At 32.5% G+C, this 14,603-nt stretch overlaps 2 long non-coding RNA genes across 2 annotated transcripts; both read left to right on the forward strand.

Moving 5' to 3' along the window:
- Positions 1-2,784: 2,784 nt before the first annotated feature.
- Positions 2,785-8,102, forward strand: LOC143067230 (uncharacterized). Its single transcript, XR_012975885.1, has 3 exons — positions 2,785-3,207; positions 3,588-3,711; positions 7,605-8,102. It is a non-coding gene; the product is annotated as an uncharacterized LOC143067230 (long non-coding RNA).
- A 4,924-nt stretch (positions 8,103-13,026) lies between these two features.
- On the forward strand, positions 13,027-14,394 carry LOC143067231 (uncharacterized). The gene is made up of 3 exons (XR_012975886.1): positions 13,027-13,153; positions 13,908-13,947; positions 14,308-14,394. It is a non-coding gene; the product is annotated as an uncharacterized LOC143067231 (long non-coding RNA).
- Positions 14,395-14,603: the final 209 nt, after the last annotated feature.

The raw sequence follows: 14,603 nt of genomic DNA on the forward strand, positions 1-14,603 counted from the left end.
ACAATTATTCTTCCCCTTTGCGACAATGCATTTTTTGGTAAAAGTCCAATTAAATTAAAATTTGCACCGCTTCAAACATGAAATAAATGAAACTGCTTATAGACAATTATGACTAATAAAATGTGAACTCCGAGGAAAATTCAAAACGGAAAGTCCCTAATCAAATGTCAAATTCAAATGATAAAACACATCAAACAAATGGACAACAATTGTCATATTCCTGGCTTGGTACAGGCATGTTTAGATGTAGAAAATGGTGGATTGAACCTGGTTTTATAGCGTGAAATCTCTCACTTGTACGACATCCGCATAAAATTCAATTATATTGACAATGATGTGTGAACAAAATGTCCCAAATAGGGATTCAACAACAACACGCATCTCATAAACAAAATGGGGATGATTTCATGTGGTCCGGAAGGGTAAGCATATCCTGCTCCACATGTAACACCTGTTATGTTGCTTATGTTATTACAAAGCCGGAAAATAGTCTAATTCAGTAGGTCACATTAAGAGAAAAATATGTCACGTCAGAATTGTCTCACAAAATGATAACCATTACCCACAAAAGTATTTCATTTGTATAAGTAGCTTTTTCGTTTCATTTTTGTTTGTTCTGTACTATGTACCGCGTACTATTACCTGGGTCGTAGTACCAGAAGTAGAGGTTGGCTTGGTCTTTAATTTGCAGTCCAAATCGAGTATTTTGTAAATTAAAATACTTTTTGTAAACTAAGACATTAAAAACCTGGGTCATAGTACTAATTAGAGTTTAGATATTGTCTATTCTTTGCATCGAACAATATATCCCAGACCCTCACGAGTATTGAAGAAAGGGGTATTTGATACAGACAAAGTCAACTTTTGCCGTCACACTATACAAAGAGAATCTCAACCTCTGTCAGATTTCGTTTGTGAATTTTCATTGGAGTTCAATATTTTTGCTAATTTTTTTTATTAAATTGCTAATAATATATGCCTACTTCTATTTGTAATACAATGGCACATTTTAAGAACCCATAAGCAATGTCAGAATGTAATAGTCAAGTTAGACAATGTGATATACTTTGTACACCCCACGCTGAGTTATGTACCCAGACTTTTGAAGGTGTTGGTTAGCTGTTGTATGATGATTATTAGATTAGTGGCCCAATCTCTAAACTGGTACTTTGGTCCTGGTAAAGAATATTTTAGTATTGCAACAGTTGAGTTGCTGACATACAGTGTATCAATCCCTTATCTTAGAAAAAAAAAAAAAAAACCAAAAACATCAAATGCAGCCAGAATCGTGAAGTTCTATACAACTTGGATATATGATGCATGTAGCATAGTATATGATAATACAATAGACATAATATCATTGATTTTTACCGTTTTTGTCTGTAAAAATTTGACCACATACTTGCATGTTAAAATAAAAGATCCAAAAGATATCATTCCTTATTTTGTCATAGACATGTAGAATATAATGCATATGACTTGACATTTAGTCTTAGAGTAGACATTTTTTTTTTAACTTTAAAAGGATGGTTTATTACCTTATTAACCTGCATAACGTATCTATAACCGGGAGTTTTTCCGTGTTATAGTAATTCAAAGACGGAATACCAATACTTTAAACTTTATTAGCAAGGTCCGGACAGTACCAGACCTAAGACCTAAACTGACTACAAAATAACATACAAAAGCATATATGAAAAACAGTTACTATAGAAAAGGATTAGTGTCCAACGGATTAACTTGTCATGGTCAGAGTGATTTCCATCACGACAAACATATATTGAACAATAGAATTAATTAGACACAAAGAAATGTAAAAGGTTTGATAAAAGGATTAATAAATTGTCACTATAGCACTTAAAATATATTGTCTGAATTTGATTTATATCTAAGTCCTCATTGTCCAAATCTTCCTGGTTATATTCGCCACTACTATAACACGGAAAAACTCCCGGTTATATATTGGTGGAGGACCAGGGCAGTACCAGACCTAAGACCTAAACTGACTACAAAATAACATACAAAAGCATATATGAAAAACAGTTACTATAGAAAAGGATTAGTGTCCAACGGATTAACTTGTCATGGTCAGAGTGATTTCCATCACGACAAACATATATTGAACAATAGAATTAATTAGACACAAAGAAATGTAAAAGGTTTGATAAAAGGATTAATAAATTGTCACTATAGCACTTAAAATATATTGTCTGAATTTGATTTATATCTAAGTCCTCATTGTCCAAATCTTCCTGGTTATATATCCACAAAATTTTTGTAAAGATGCCAGCAAATAACAATGAACTTTCAAATAATAAGTGGAGTGATTGATCCAAGATTTTAGAAATGTGGATGTTGTTTTAAAGTAGAAATGTAGATATGCTTATGATGCAGAAATCACTGACTTGGGCTTACATAAAATAATGTAAAATATATGCATCAAAACAAGCCTTGTCTAGTTAATGATTGTTGCACATTAACTGAATGAAAGAAACCATGAAATCATAAGTCTATTTTCTTTAACAAATATCTATTTAACGCTATTATAGATTACATTTAAAGAGACATTTTTTAAAATAAAGTCGCGGATGACCTAGCTGGTCGATTACGTCTAACGCAGGAAATGATCAGACTTCTTCTTATTTCTTTATATTTTCTGAAAGGAATAGAGCTCAATAATGAGTATGCACGCATGCTTCAACAATGATTTTCGAAAAGTCGATCCATATAGTTATTTATAATTGTAATCATATCAGTTTGAAATTACTTTCGGTTTCAATGAACTTTCGGTTTAAGTTTAGTTAAGGCAGGATGCCTTACATACCCCTTTCCATGTCCACCAGTAAATCTGAAAATGGTTTCAAGGATCATCCGTCATATATTACAGAGGAAAAGAGAGAAAACAACAACGTGTTTCTTTACAGTATTCAATTTAAAAACCACGAGCCTAAACGAAAAATCTCAAAATGTTGTTATGTTTGCATTTTTTCGATTATTTTGAACATAGTTTTAATGATAGCCGTTTCTACAACAGGGTTAGCTTTGCTTAAATCAAAATCAGACGTTGACAGGCAGAATAAAAAAGAGCCGTCGGAAGATTTCATACTTGTACCGTGTGAACGAAATCCTACAAATGGACAGAGTTATAAGGATATCCAATACTGCCATAAGACGTCGGACCAAGCAGTAATGAACTTACTAACACTGGTACGTTTAACGTTATATATGCATTCTTAACTTCAGTTTTTACTCTATCAAGTCTTTTAATGAACATGAACAAGCGTAGGAAACTTCACATGCAGAATTATTTTTACTTAGGATTTGACTCTGTCAAACTATTCAAAAATTGTGTTGTGTGTTTAGCGATAGACTGTTGATACATTTACAAAATGAGATCCAACATAATTCAGAAAATCTACCGCATATATATAGTATTTCGATTTTGATTTTATATCTCTATCTCATTGTCTTTTTTATATTTTTAATTTCAGCTGGGTCACATTCCCATCGACAGTTTTCTTGTGCCGCTTGTAGAGGATAAGAAATAATATATACAATATACCATGACGGTTTTTTTTTCTTTTCAGTTTACTACAGAGTACATCGGCCGAAGAAATTTAAGCGAAGAGCAACTTTATAAAGATGAAAACCGCCCTGTTCTTCGACAGAAACTTGGTGAATTGTATTATTTGTGGAGGAATAACGCATCAGGTAAATATAAACATCAATATGAAGCATATATAATAAGATTAAGGGACGATCGTTTCATGTTTAGGGGATCAGGAGGAATATTATCAGACTCGGATTTCAATTTCACTTGTTTAAATTTATTTATTTTTTCACTTTTGGTCAAAATTATGTTGATGTTATCTTATTTATAAAAGCTAGTAGCAGAGGACAGAAGTGGATTTAGTGAGGCAGGGACCGGCACCCTCTTATGGAGCTATTTAATATGCAAGGTCTTACATGAGGTGTTTTTCCTTCATCACAAACATATACATGATAACAAAAGTCATATCGATAAAGAGAAAAGTAGGGGCAGCACGAAAAACTTTATACTTTACAGTCTATGGAAGAAGCGTATCGATAAAAACTTTTCTTATAGCACATAGCGATATTGTCTAATATCAATTGTAAATATGCAGACATTCCATGCGGAAAATGTTGTTTTCGGCAACGAAAAATTAAGAAAATACTAATTTTAAAACTTATTGTTCAAATATAAACAACAATTGAGTCTAAATATACATGCAGAAGTTAGTTAGAAGCTTACGTTTATGTCAGTGTAAAATTTGAAGTGCTGTGTTTTTCTTATATACATAAATAAACAATGCGATACTTTTAAAATATCAATGCGATACTTTTAAAATATCATAGCGGTGTTTTTGTTATATCAATATTAGTACCGATTAGTATTAATATTAGACTGTTGTACCCATATTTTGACAATTTTACCTATTATTTCTGTTTTGTTCACGCATCGTTGTAAATATGACAGAATTTGATGAGACTGTCATACACGTGAGAGGTGAAGTGCTATAAAACCAGGTTCACTCCACCATTTTCAAAATTTGAAAATGCCAGTACCGAGTCAGAAATATGACAGTTGTTATCCATTCGTTTGGTGTGTTTTATCATTTGATTATACCATTTGATAACGGACTTTCTGATTTGAATTTCCCCTCGGAGTTCAGTATTTCTTTTAATTTTACTTCTTAGTAGTATTGTATGTAAATAAGCAGTTTTAAGACCATTGCTTAAATTCAAATTGTTTTTGGTAACATCTTACAAATTTCTCAATTGGTTTTGGAAGCAAATCTAAGCAAATAAGAGTTTAATAAACAATGCCGTAATCAAATAATCAAATAGCTAAGTATCAAAATGATTGACCTGTACTTTTGAATCTCCTTATTTTTTTTAAATTAGACCGTTGGTTTTCCTGTCTGAATGGTATAACACTAGCAATGTTCTTGTTCCTATATAGCGTGGTGTTCGCTGTGAGCCAAGGCTCCGTGTTTAAGGACCCACTTTGATCTATAATGGTTTACTTTAAACAAATTATTACTTTGATGGAAAGTTGTCTCATTCGAACTCATGCACCATCTTCTTATATCTATAAATCTTTAAAATTTCCCCTTATAAATAACTGCTTTCCAGTCCTCCAACTGAACAATCTAAATTTATGAATATAGAAAAGATATATAGATATAGGAAGATGTGGTGTGAGTGCCAATGAGACAACTCTCCATCCAAATAACAATTTAAAAAAAAGTAAACCATGATTATAGGTCAATGTACGGCCTTCAACACGGAGCCTTGGCTCACACCGAACAAGCTATAAAGGGCCCCAAAATTACTAGTGTAAAACCATTCAAACGGGAAAACCAACGGTCTAATCTATATAAAAAAACGAGAAACGAGAAACACGTATATATTACATAAACAAACGACAACTACTGTACATCAGATTCCTGACTTTGGACAGGTGCAAACATTTGCAGCGGGATTAAACGTTTTAATGGATCCAAACCTTCTCCCTTTTTCTGAAACAATAGCATATAACATCACAACATAGAAAAACACACGATAGAATATCAATTGGCAGACTTAACTCCATAAAAAAACGTAAATTAATACACAATGAACGAATGAACGAATATACACATTTCTAACGTCAAAAGACATTTACATCTTATTTATTTGTGTTCTAAACATTTTTTTTAGTACTCGTTGAAGAAATGAATTAATAACAAGCGATACGGATTGTTATTTTGCACTAAGAAAAGTTCGCGTATTTATACGATCGGTTACTAGCCAAAACGAAAGTCAAATCTCTGTGGCAACAATACATCGGAATACCCTCACGGTCATCGCGATGTAAAAGAGCGTCCAGGCGGCGAGCTGATTATGTTCACAGAGATATCGATTTACCAACGGGGAAAAGTCTTTGATATCCAAAAAGAACTGTCTTCCTTCTCAATATCTTTTGCTATGTTAATAATAAATTTATTTTCTGTTTGACAAGATTTTTAATTTTCGTTGTATCTGAAGTTGTCCAATTTTTATAGTCTGAGGCTATCTTCAAAGAGCGGGACATCAGCATTTGTACATTTTAATTTGTTTGGATTATTAATTTTACCATTTGAATATTCATTGTAATTTGGAGCTGTATTGGATTGGATTGTTTGAATGAATGTTTCTTTTAAGTAATGATATTTTTTGTCTATTTCGATATTACCAAGGTGGGTAGACTATAGCAGTGTGACCAGTAAATTAGAATCTAATAGGTCGGTAGACGTATTTGCAACCGCTTTTAAATTCCGCCATTGCATCATCACTTCAAATAGAATAATAAAAAAGAAGATGTGATAAGATTGCCAATGAGACAACTGTCCACAAGAGACCAAAATAACGCAGACATTAACAATTATAGGTCGCCGTACGGCCCTCAACAATGAGCAAAGCCCATACCGCATAGTCAGCTATACAAGGCCCCGATAAGACAATGTAAAACAATGCAAACGAGAAAATAACGGCCTTATTATATAAAAGAAAAATGAACGAAAAACAAATATGTAACACATAACCAAACGACAACCACTGAATTAAAGGCTCCTGACTTGGGAAAGGCACATACATAAATAATGTGGCGGGGTTAAACATGTTAGTTAGTTGGTTAAACCATGTGATTGAAAACAATAGACTGAACAGGTTGTTACCATTTTCAACTATCAATAGGGTCAAGCAACATTTTCGGAATGATAAGTTCATGTGAGCGTTAATTGTGTTACAGTTACGAAATTTTAGTGATGTTGATCCTAAAACATTGAACTGGTCATGATCTAAGTTTGTGAATTATGTTTGCAGTTTTCTTGACATGCATTGTGAAGTGTCATCGTATTAATTCTATATTAGAAAACTATAGCAGTTATATTAGAAAAGTATCGCATTCATAAATTTTTGATATTAAAAAATCATCGCTATGATATAAGACAAATATCGCATTGATATTTTAAAATATAGCAGTATCGTTGACTTATAGGTGATTTTGGCGTAGCAAACAATTGAATTCATCTCAATTGCATTCCACTGAACTTGCTACATGATATTTATAGAATGTGTACATCTACAAATGATAAATCGTGCATTTATGTTTCATTTATTCAATAATTCAATTTTCTCGTTTAAATACACCTTGCTTGTTATTACATAAAATAACTCATGAAAATTATACACCAGACGTATGTCATGTTAAATGTCATCCTGTTTTAAGAAAAGAGTCATTACTTTATACCGAGAAATCTGCCTTTCTTCGTACAAATGCTAACATTCGTCTGAAATTTCCCACAATGCAACTCGTTGATATAAGACAATATCGCTCGTTGATATAAGAAAAGCTTTTATCGAATCGCTTCTTCCATAGACTGCTTTAGTCAATTTGAATATTATCTCAATATAACTGTTATGTTACTCTATACATTTTTTGAATAAAACATCAAAAGTACTCACCAATCGAAACATTAAACAAACGTCTTACAAAACATCATGTATAATGATAACTTAAGTTGTACAAATTATAATTTGAATATAAAATTGTATTGCAGAAGTAACACTGATGACGTCAAAGCACACGAGAGGAGAAAGTCTCCACAACAATAAAACATCGTTGACAGTACAGTCTGATGGAAGTTATATAATTTATGTGTCACTGCAGTATTGTTTCAGAATTATCAATCAGACATCTGATACTGGTATAGTGTCTTTGAAGATTGTTCGACATGTCGGAGACAAAAAAAATGTATTATTTCACAATGATGTACATTATAGGAGTGGACTTCTATCTTTTATTCCAGAAAACATTTTACTTCCTGTGAACTTGGCAAAGGGTGACAAACTATCCTTGCACGTCACAAATATACCAAATCTTTACGCAATGAAAATTAGCAACGTCTTTGGTTTACAGGAAATCAGAAAATATTAATTCGGCATTATAATGCACTAATTTGGACATAGATCATTCAGATCTGCAGTGATCCATAACATGCTAAACCTTGAAGTTCCTATATATTGTGCAGAATGTTTGTAATAAACACTAAGTCTTACACTTTGTTAATGGTACTATACTATTATATGTATATCCTTGTTATAACCTCAAACTTAGGTTGTGGCTTGATGGCGACGGTAGTTTAAGCTGCATGTGCAACGTTGATAATATTACAATGTTTTGTCTCATTGGCACATATACAATCTTATTTTTATATTGATTTACACGAGCGATTTGTTTTTAAACGCAATTTTTGTTTATTTTATCCAATGCAGATCAGTTGAAATGTGAATTTTGTTTTGGATTTGAATTTTCATTGATCCTCACTCTTGCATATATAGGTAAATGAAATATCAGGTGGTCCAGTAATATCTTACTCTTAACCGATTAATTAATACTGTTCCTAACTAGTTGATTATTTTTGATAATCGACCTAGGATTCGTTTGATCTCAATTATAGATTGGTCAAACTAGAACGTAAGATGTTTTTGAATAACTCTGAATCTCCCTATGTGATGTCTCGGAAAAAGATGACGTCAGATATATTGAATCATTTATGTTTGTCACCATTTTGTAACTATGTATATATATTTTTTTAGAGTTTATAAACAATCATCAATATTCATTGTAATAAATTGTTTGTAAATGAAAAAATGCCGTTTTTGGTGTTTTTTTAAATTGAACAAATTATTCCTTTATTACTTACAGATGGTGGTAATCTGCTTTATTGCTGTTGTCGTATTTATTGGACTTCTCATCTCCGAATCTCGGTCTGCCTGTGCCTTGGTGTGTTCAGATACATCCAACCTTCACCAGATACCAGATGTTTCGACTCTGTACCATTACAACCCCGATTGATGGGTCAGTAGAGATGGCCAAATTCTACACATAAGCACTCGGCTTCTAGATCAGATAATGTTTTCCTTGCGTATCCAGCTATTCCCATTGCCAGTAGCATCCTCCATACTGACAGTGCAGGAAAACCGCTACAGCCTACTTCTTATGAGAACACAGCCACACTTTCCCACCTCTTCTTATGAGAACACAGCCACGCTTTCCAACCTCTTCTTATGAGAACACAGCCGCGCTTTCCAACCTCTTCTTATGAGAACACAGCCACGCTTTCTAACCTCTCTCTCTACATGTTGTCATCAGCTCTGTATGCTTCTCATTCTTTCGCGTGTATGCCTTGTCAAATCTCTCTTTAAAAGAAACTGTTAATTATTGTAGGTACCAATTCAGGAATAAGACAATTGTTTTCCATTCGTTTCATGTGTTTGAGGCTTTGAGCTTACGATTTTGCCATTTGATAATGGAATTTCCAATTTGAATTTTCCTTCAAGTTCGGTATTATTGTTATTTTACTTTTTGCAGATTATTGAAACAGAAATAAGTTGATCAAAATTCTGGACCATATGAGTATACTGGTTTGGTTATTCATGGGCATACGTTGGTAGTGTTATTTCACTAGTTTTATCAACTTAGTCTTTTTAAGATATATACCACCGACTTTATTTTAGATTTAAAGGATGTGATGCTTTTTCAGGATTTCCCTTTATAGGAAAAGGCATGATTCTTAATTCTTTATCAGACTACTATCCATTAAAAACAACTTTACAGATGCAATTAACTACATGTTACCGAACGGCCTTCAACAACGATTAAAAATCAATCCCGTACAGTTGGCTAGAAAAACAGATGTATGCCAATGAAATAAAACGAAAAAAACGTAATAGAAAACAGATGTCAACGGATACCAGTGAACTACAGACTTCTGGTTTAGACAGACATGTAACACGTATGGCACTTTATTCTCCTCTATAACAGTGGTGTACTAATACCAAATTAAAAAAAACAAACTTGCAAAAGTCTTTAATTTATTTGTGTCATTTGGTTGTTGTCACATAGACACTTACCCACCTCTCTTTCTATTCATAAGTGCTTTGTTTAATATCATAACTTGGTGATATATTCGAGATATTATAAAGAGTTCATATTGCTAGTTTACGATATAAATAAATATAAATGGTATGGTTGCCATTAAGACAAATGTCCGTCTAAATCAAAATGAAGTAGAAATTAGCAACTATAAATAGAACACCGTAGACCTACAACTTATATGAAGCAAACCAAACTATAGAATACATATTTTTCACTTGCAACTGTAATACTGATTTTAATCTATTTTAGAAACAATCTTTAGAACATAATCAGCCTGTAGTAGGTTGCACTCAACTACATAGATGTGATGTAAATAATTACAGGTAACCGTACAGTATTCTACAATGAGCAAAAAGGGAAAAAGCCAAAAAGTTTAGAGAACATGGCCAGTCAATAAGACACCAGTTGAAATTTCTTCATAAAATGTTTAACATAATCCAATTCTCTGTTGAAATCTTGATATGTATTATACCAAACTAGCTTGGTGATTGAACTGACCTGTGAAAGAGAGTTGTATTGAGAGACTGGCAAAAATGTGTTCATGAGCACTGTAAATGACCATAAATTAGTTGATTTTACATTTCCATACTATCTCAGACAATATGAAATTTATTTTAGTTAAAATTCTTAATGGGTAAAATAATTCATTTTCAAACTCTTCTGCCCCCTCCTCTAAAAAAATATCAAACGGATGTCTGTTGTTGTTCGCTTTCTGAACCAGACACGGAGATTCAAACCAGTATTCTTAAGCATAGTCCCCTATAGATATAAAAAAGGAGATGTGATATGATTGCCAATGATACAACTCTCCACAACAGACCAAATGACGCAGACATTAACAACTATAGGTCACCGTACGGCCTTCAACAATGAACAAAGCCCATTCCGCATAGTCAACTATAAAATGCCACGAAATGACAATGTAAAACAATTCATACAAGAAAACTAACGACCTAATTTATGTACAAAAACATGAACGAAAAACAAATATGTAACACATAGACAAACGGCAACCACTAAATTACAGGTTCCTGACTTGGGACAGACATATACATACACTCAAGAGTACATACAGAATTAATGTGGCGGGGTTAAACATGTTAGCGGGATCCAAATCAGTTGAAAAAGACTGTACTCATCAGATGAATACAAATAGAAATACATCTAACAAAAACACAGAGCTGACGTGGCTGGGTACTTGTATATATCCCAACAACAAAAAGACACTTAGTACTGATTTTTTTTGTGCATTAGTTGCACTTATTTAAGGATGTTTGCTTGTCATGTTTTGGAATTTTTGTCAGATTTTCGAAATCCTGTGGTTTTATCTATTTGAATGCCATAAAAAATTTTCCCGCCAAAATTTCAATAGCTTATATCTTGAAAACAAGCACATTGACCCCTTTATATTTTAGGCTTTTTTGATTCCTCAATTAAGGTAGATTCATGGTATACCGCCATCTTGGATTGTACAATCGCAGTACAAAATTGGTATAGTTATTTGCCCAAATCTGCAAATTTAGAGACAGATTTACAATTTAATGGTTTGACTGTTTATTTATATAAAGAAAACCTGATGATTTATTGTATTATTCAAAATATTTAAACAAGTATCTTTTTTTTTTGGTTTGTAAAATCATTTTTTCCAAATGAGCCATTTAAGGGGAGATAACTCTTTTAGTTTTTTCCTTTTATTTTCTTAAAACATATAATATAATCTATATTCTCACAATTTATTTCAAAACTCATAGCTTATAAAATAGCACGGTGACCCATACTTTTTATCATATTTTTGAAAAAAGCATAGTAAAATCTTCAATTTGGCAAATTATAAGAAAATCCTGTCTCAAAAAGTATATACTTATGATCTACCTTAATACCCTATCAATATATACTAGTTTTAAGGAAAGTTATTTATTTTGAAACTGAGCAGCAAACTTCCTTAAGAGTCGAAAAATGTCCTTACCAATGACAAAATATGCATAGATTATAAAGTAATGTGGTAATGTAATATGTTGATTTAATTGTAACCGACATGTTGTAAATATCTCTGATTTGATACTGCCCTTTGCATTTGAATTTTTTTTCGAGCAAAGTGCGATGAATTTTATTTAACTTTTCAACGCTATTAATCTTTTTTTTAATATTCAACAGTAAAACATATGGGAAAATTGGATTGATAATATGTGTTTTTTGTCATCTGCTTGACGAGGCAGAATATTCTTTCTTCATCAAATTGGGGATAAGAAATATTAAGCAATGAATAATACAATAACCCAGGTATGTCAAGGTTGTTGTAGTATTTATATCGCCTTACATACTGTGCAAATACAATTTTCTGAAAATGTAGTTGACCTAGAGACTCGTTGTAAATTTACATATATAAATATCACAGGATATCAGATGAAAAAGAAAATGCTAAAGATACATTGTACTAAATGTAGCCACGATACATCAATTCATACATTATTTTCTAATACACACTTATCAAATCAAATATAAACTATTCATCGCAATTATAGGTGTAAATACAATGATTTCTTAATATCGTATTTGTTTGTAAACATGACCTAAATAGCTAATATTATGCTGACGTATGCGGCAAATATCGATCCATTTATAGATTATGAAAATGGAAGTAGAATTGTACATAGCACTGGGAATTTTCTAGTAAATAGACTTAGGTCAACATTTAAAAATGATCTAGCCATGGAGTTTATGCATGCTTTATACTAACGACAGGTGCTTGCTATAATATTCATTTACACGATCATAAACGCAGGAATCTTTAAAATGGAATCAGATAATCCTTCGGATAACATGCTTATTAGCAATTCAACCAGTATGACAGATAGTAACAAAACAGACAAGTACACACAGAGGCTTAATAATGTGTTCAAAGTATCGCTTGTTGTTAACATTTTTCTACTGTGCACGCTCATATTTTTGTTTATTTTCAAAACATTTGGAAAAAATGACGATGACGACGCTAAAGCTGATTATGTTAATATAAAAATGCCGGATTCTGGAGTTTGTTTTCCGTGTGACTACCTTGGACCTGATGTTAAAAAAGAGGACACTTTATATGACCACATACAAATAACCGAAAACGGACAAAAGCTTTGTTGCATAACAAGTCTCCCAGACATCACAACGCTGATGCGGAAGGTAAATAACATGAAGTTAACATAAAAAAAAGAGGGGGGGGCGGGGGGGGAAGGGGGGGGGGCTTGTATATATAATGTATTAACATACATGTAGCTGAGGAACCGAAACTCTTATGGTTATTATTATGTTTTTTCATGTTGTGGACTCGCAAATTTCGCAAATTGTCAAAAAGTTTATCAAAAGGACCTAAGAGCTGAGGCCCCTCATGGGGGGTCCTAGTAATCACATAATCACCATTTTTTTGCCAATATAATCACATAATCATTAAATATTTGCTTATCTTTAGTAATCAAATAATCATAAACTAAAAATACAGTCCTAGGTAATCAAATAATCATGAAATATTTGGCTTAATAATCAAATAATCATTAAAAAAACGGCCAAGTAATCACATAATCAAAAACCCCATGAGGGCCCTCAGAGCTACCGTAACGGTTTTGCAGCTTTTATGGATTATGCTGTAAAAGAATAAAGATCATTGCTACTACATCTTTTAAATATGCAAATTACCAGGGTTTCGCTGTTGTTGGTTTATTTTCGACTGCACGAAAAAAGATCCTCAAGAATCATGACGCTTGTTGAAAAATACGAAAATATAAAACTTCTGAGTTTAAACGGCCCTACTCCGATTGTGAGATCGCGGAAAACCAAATTTAAGTAAGGGATAAATGATTGAACAGGGGAATATTGCAACATTAAATTTAAACATTGTGTCATGATGTAATTTAATCAATTAATTTATTTTCTATTTCAGGTTGTCGAGCGTCAGTTTCCACCAGGCGAGCATGACTACAGTAAGTTCAATCTTTCAATTCTAAAATATGTCATAGTTATCTCCCTTTGAACAGATAAATACAAAATTATATTTGAATATCGGAATCATTTGTGGTGCTGGAAAGATTACGTTATGTCAGACATTGAATTCAAAATTGTAAATCTGTAAATGATTTTGAAGAGGGAATGAGAAGGAATATACATTATCGTTTGCGACACTTTTCCGTTAATTATCGGTGTAACCTTTTCTTTACAGACCCAAGAAGGTACCCATGGGGATAATATGATTTTCACCAAATAAAAAAAGTCATCTTCTACTTTGTAAAATATGATATATATCTGTGCATTTGATTAACATCCACATATCTTCATCTTTATAGCTGAAGATTCGAGGGTTCGGCAATCAATAAAATGGTGGAGGGAGAGACCACATTCAATTCACATGTACCATGACACCACAGGTATGTACCGAAATTAATGTTAAAAACTGTTTTTGAAGAAAAAAATGGACTGTAAAAACGACACATGAATCAAGCATGTATGCATTTAGCTCGAACAACATTGGTTTTGGTGCGTATTTCACCATTTCTGTATTGTTTCAATCAGAATAAAAAAAAACTAAAAAAAAAACTCACTGCATTCAATAATATCATTATTTGGGAGTACAACACACACA

The sequence above is a fragment of the Mytilus galloprovincialis genome, chromosome 3 (assembly GCF_965363235.1).
Source record: "Mytilus galloprovincialis chromosome 3, xbMytGall1.hap1.1, whole genome shotgun sequence".
NCBI lineage: Eukaryota > Metazoa > Mollusca > Bivalvia > Mytilida > Mytilidae > Mytilus > Mytilus galloprovincialis.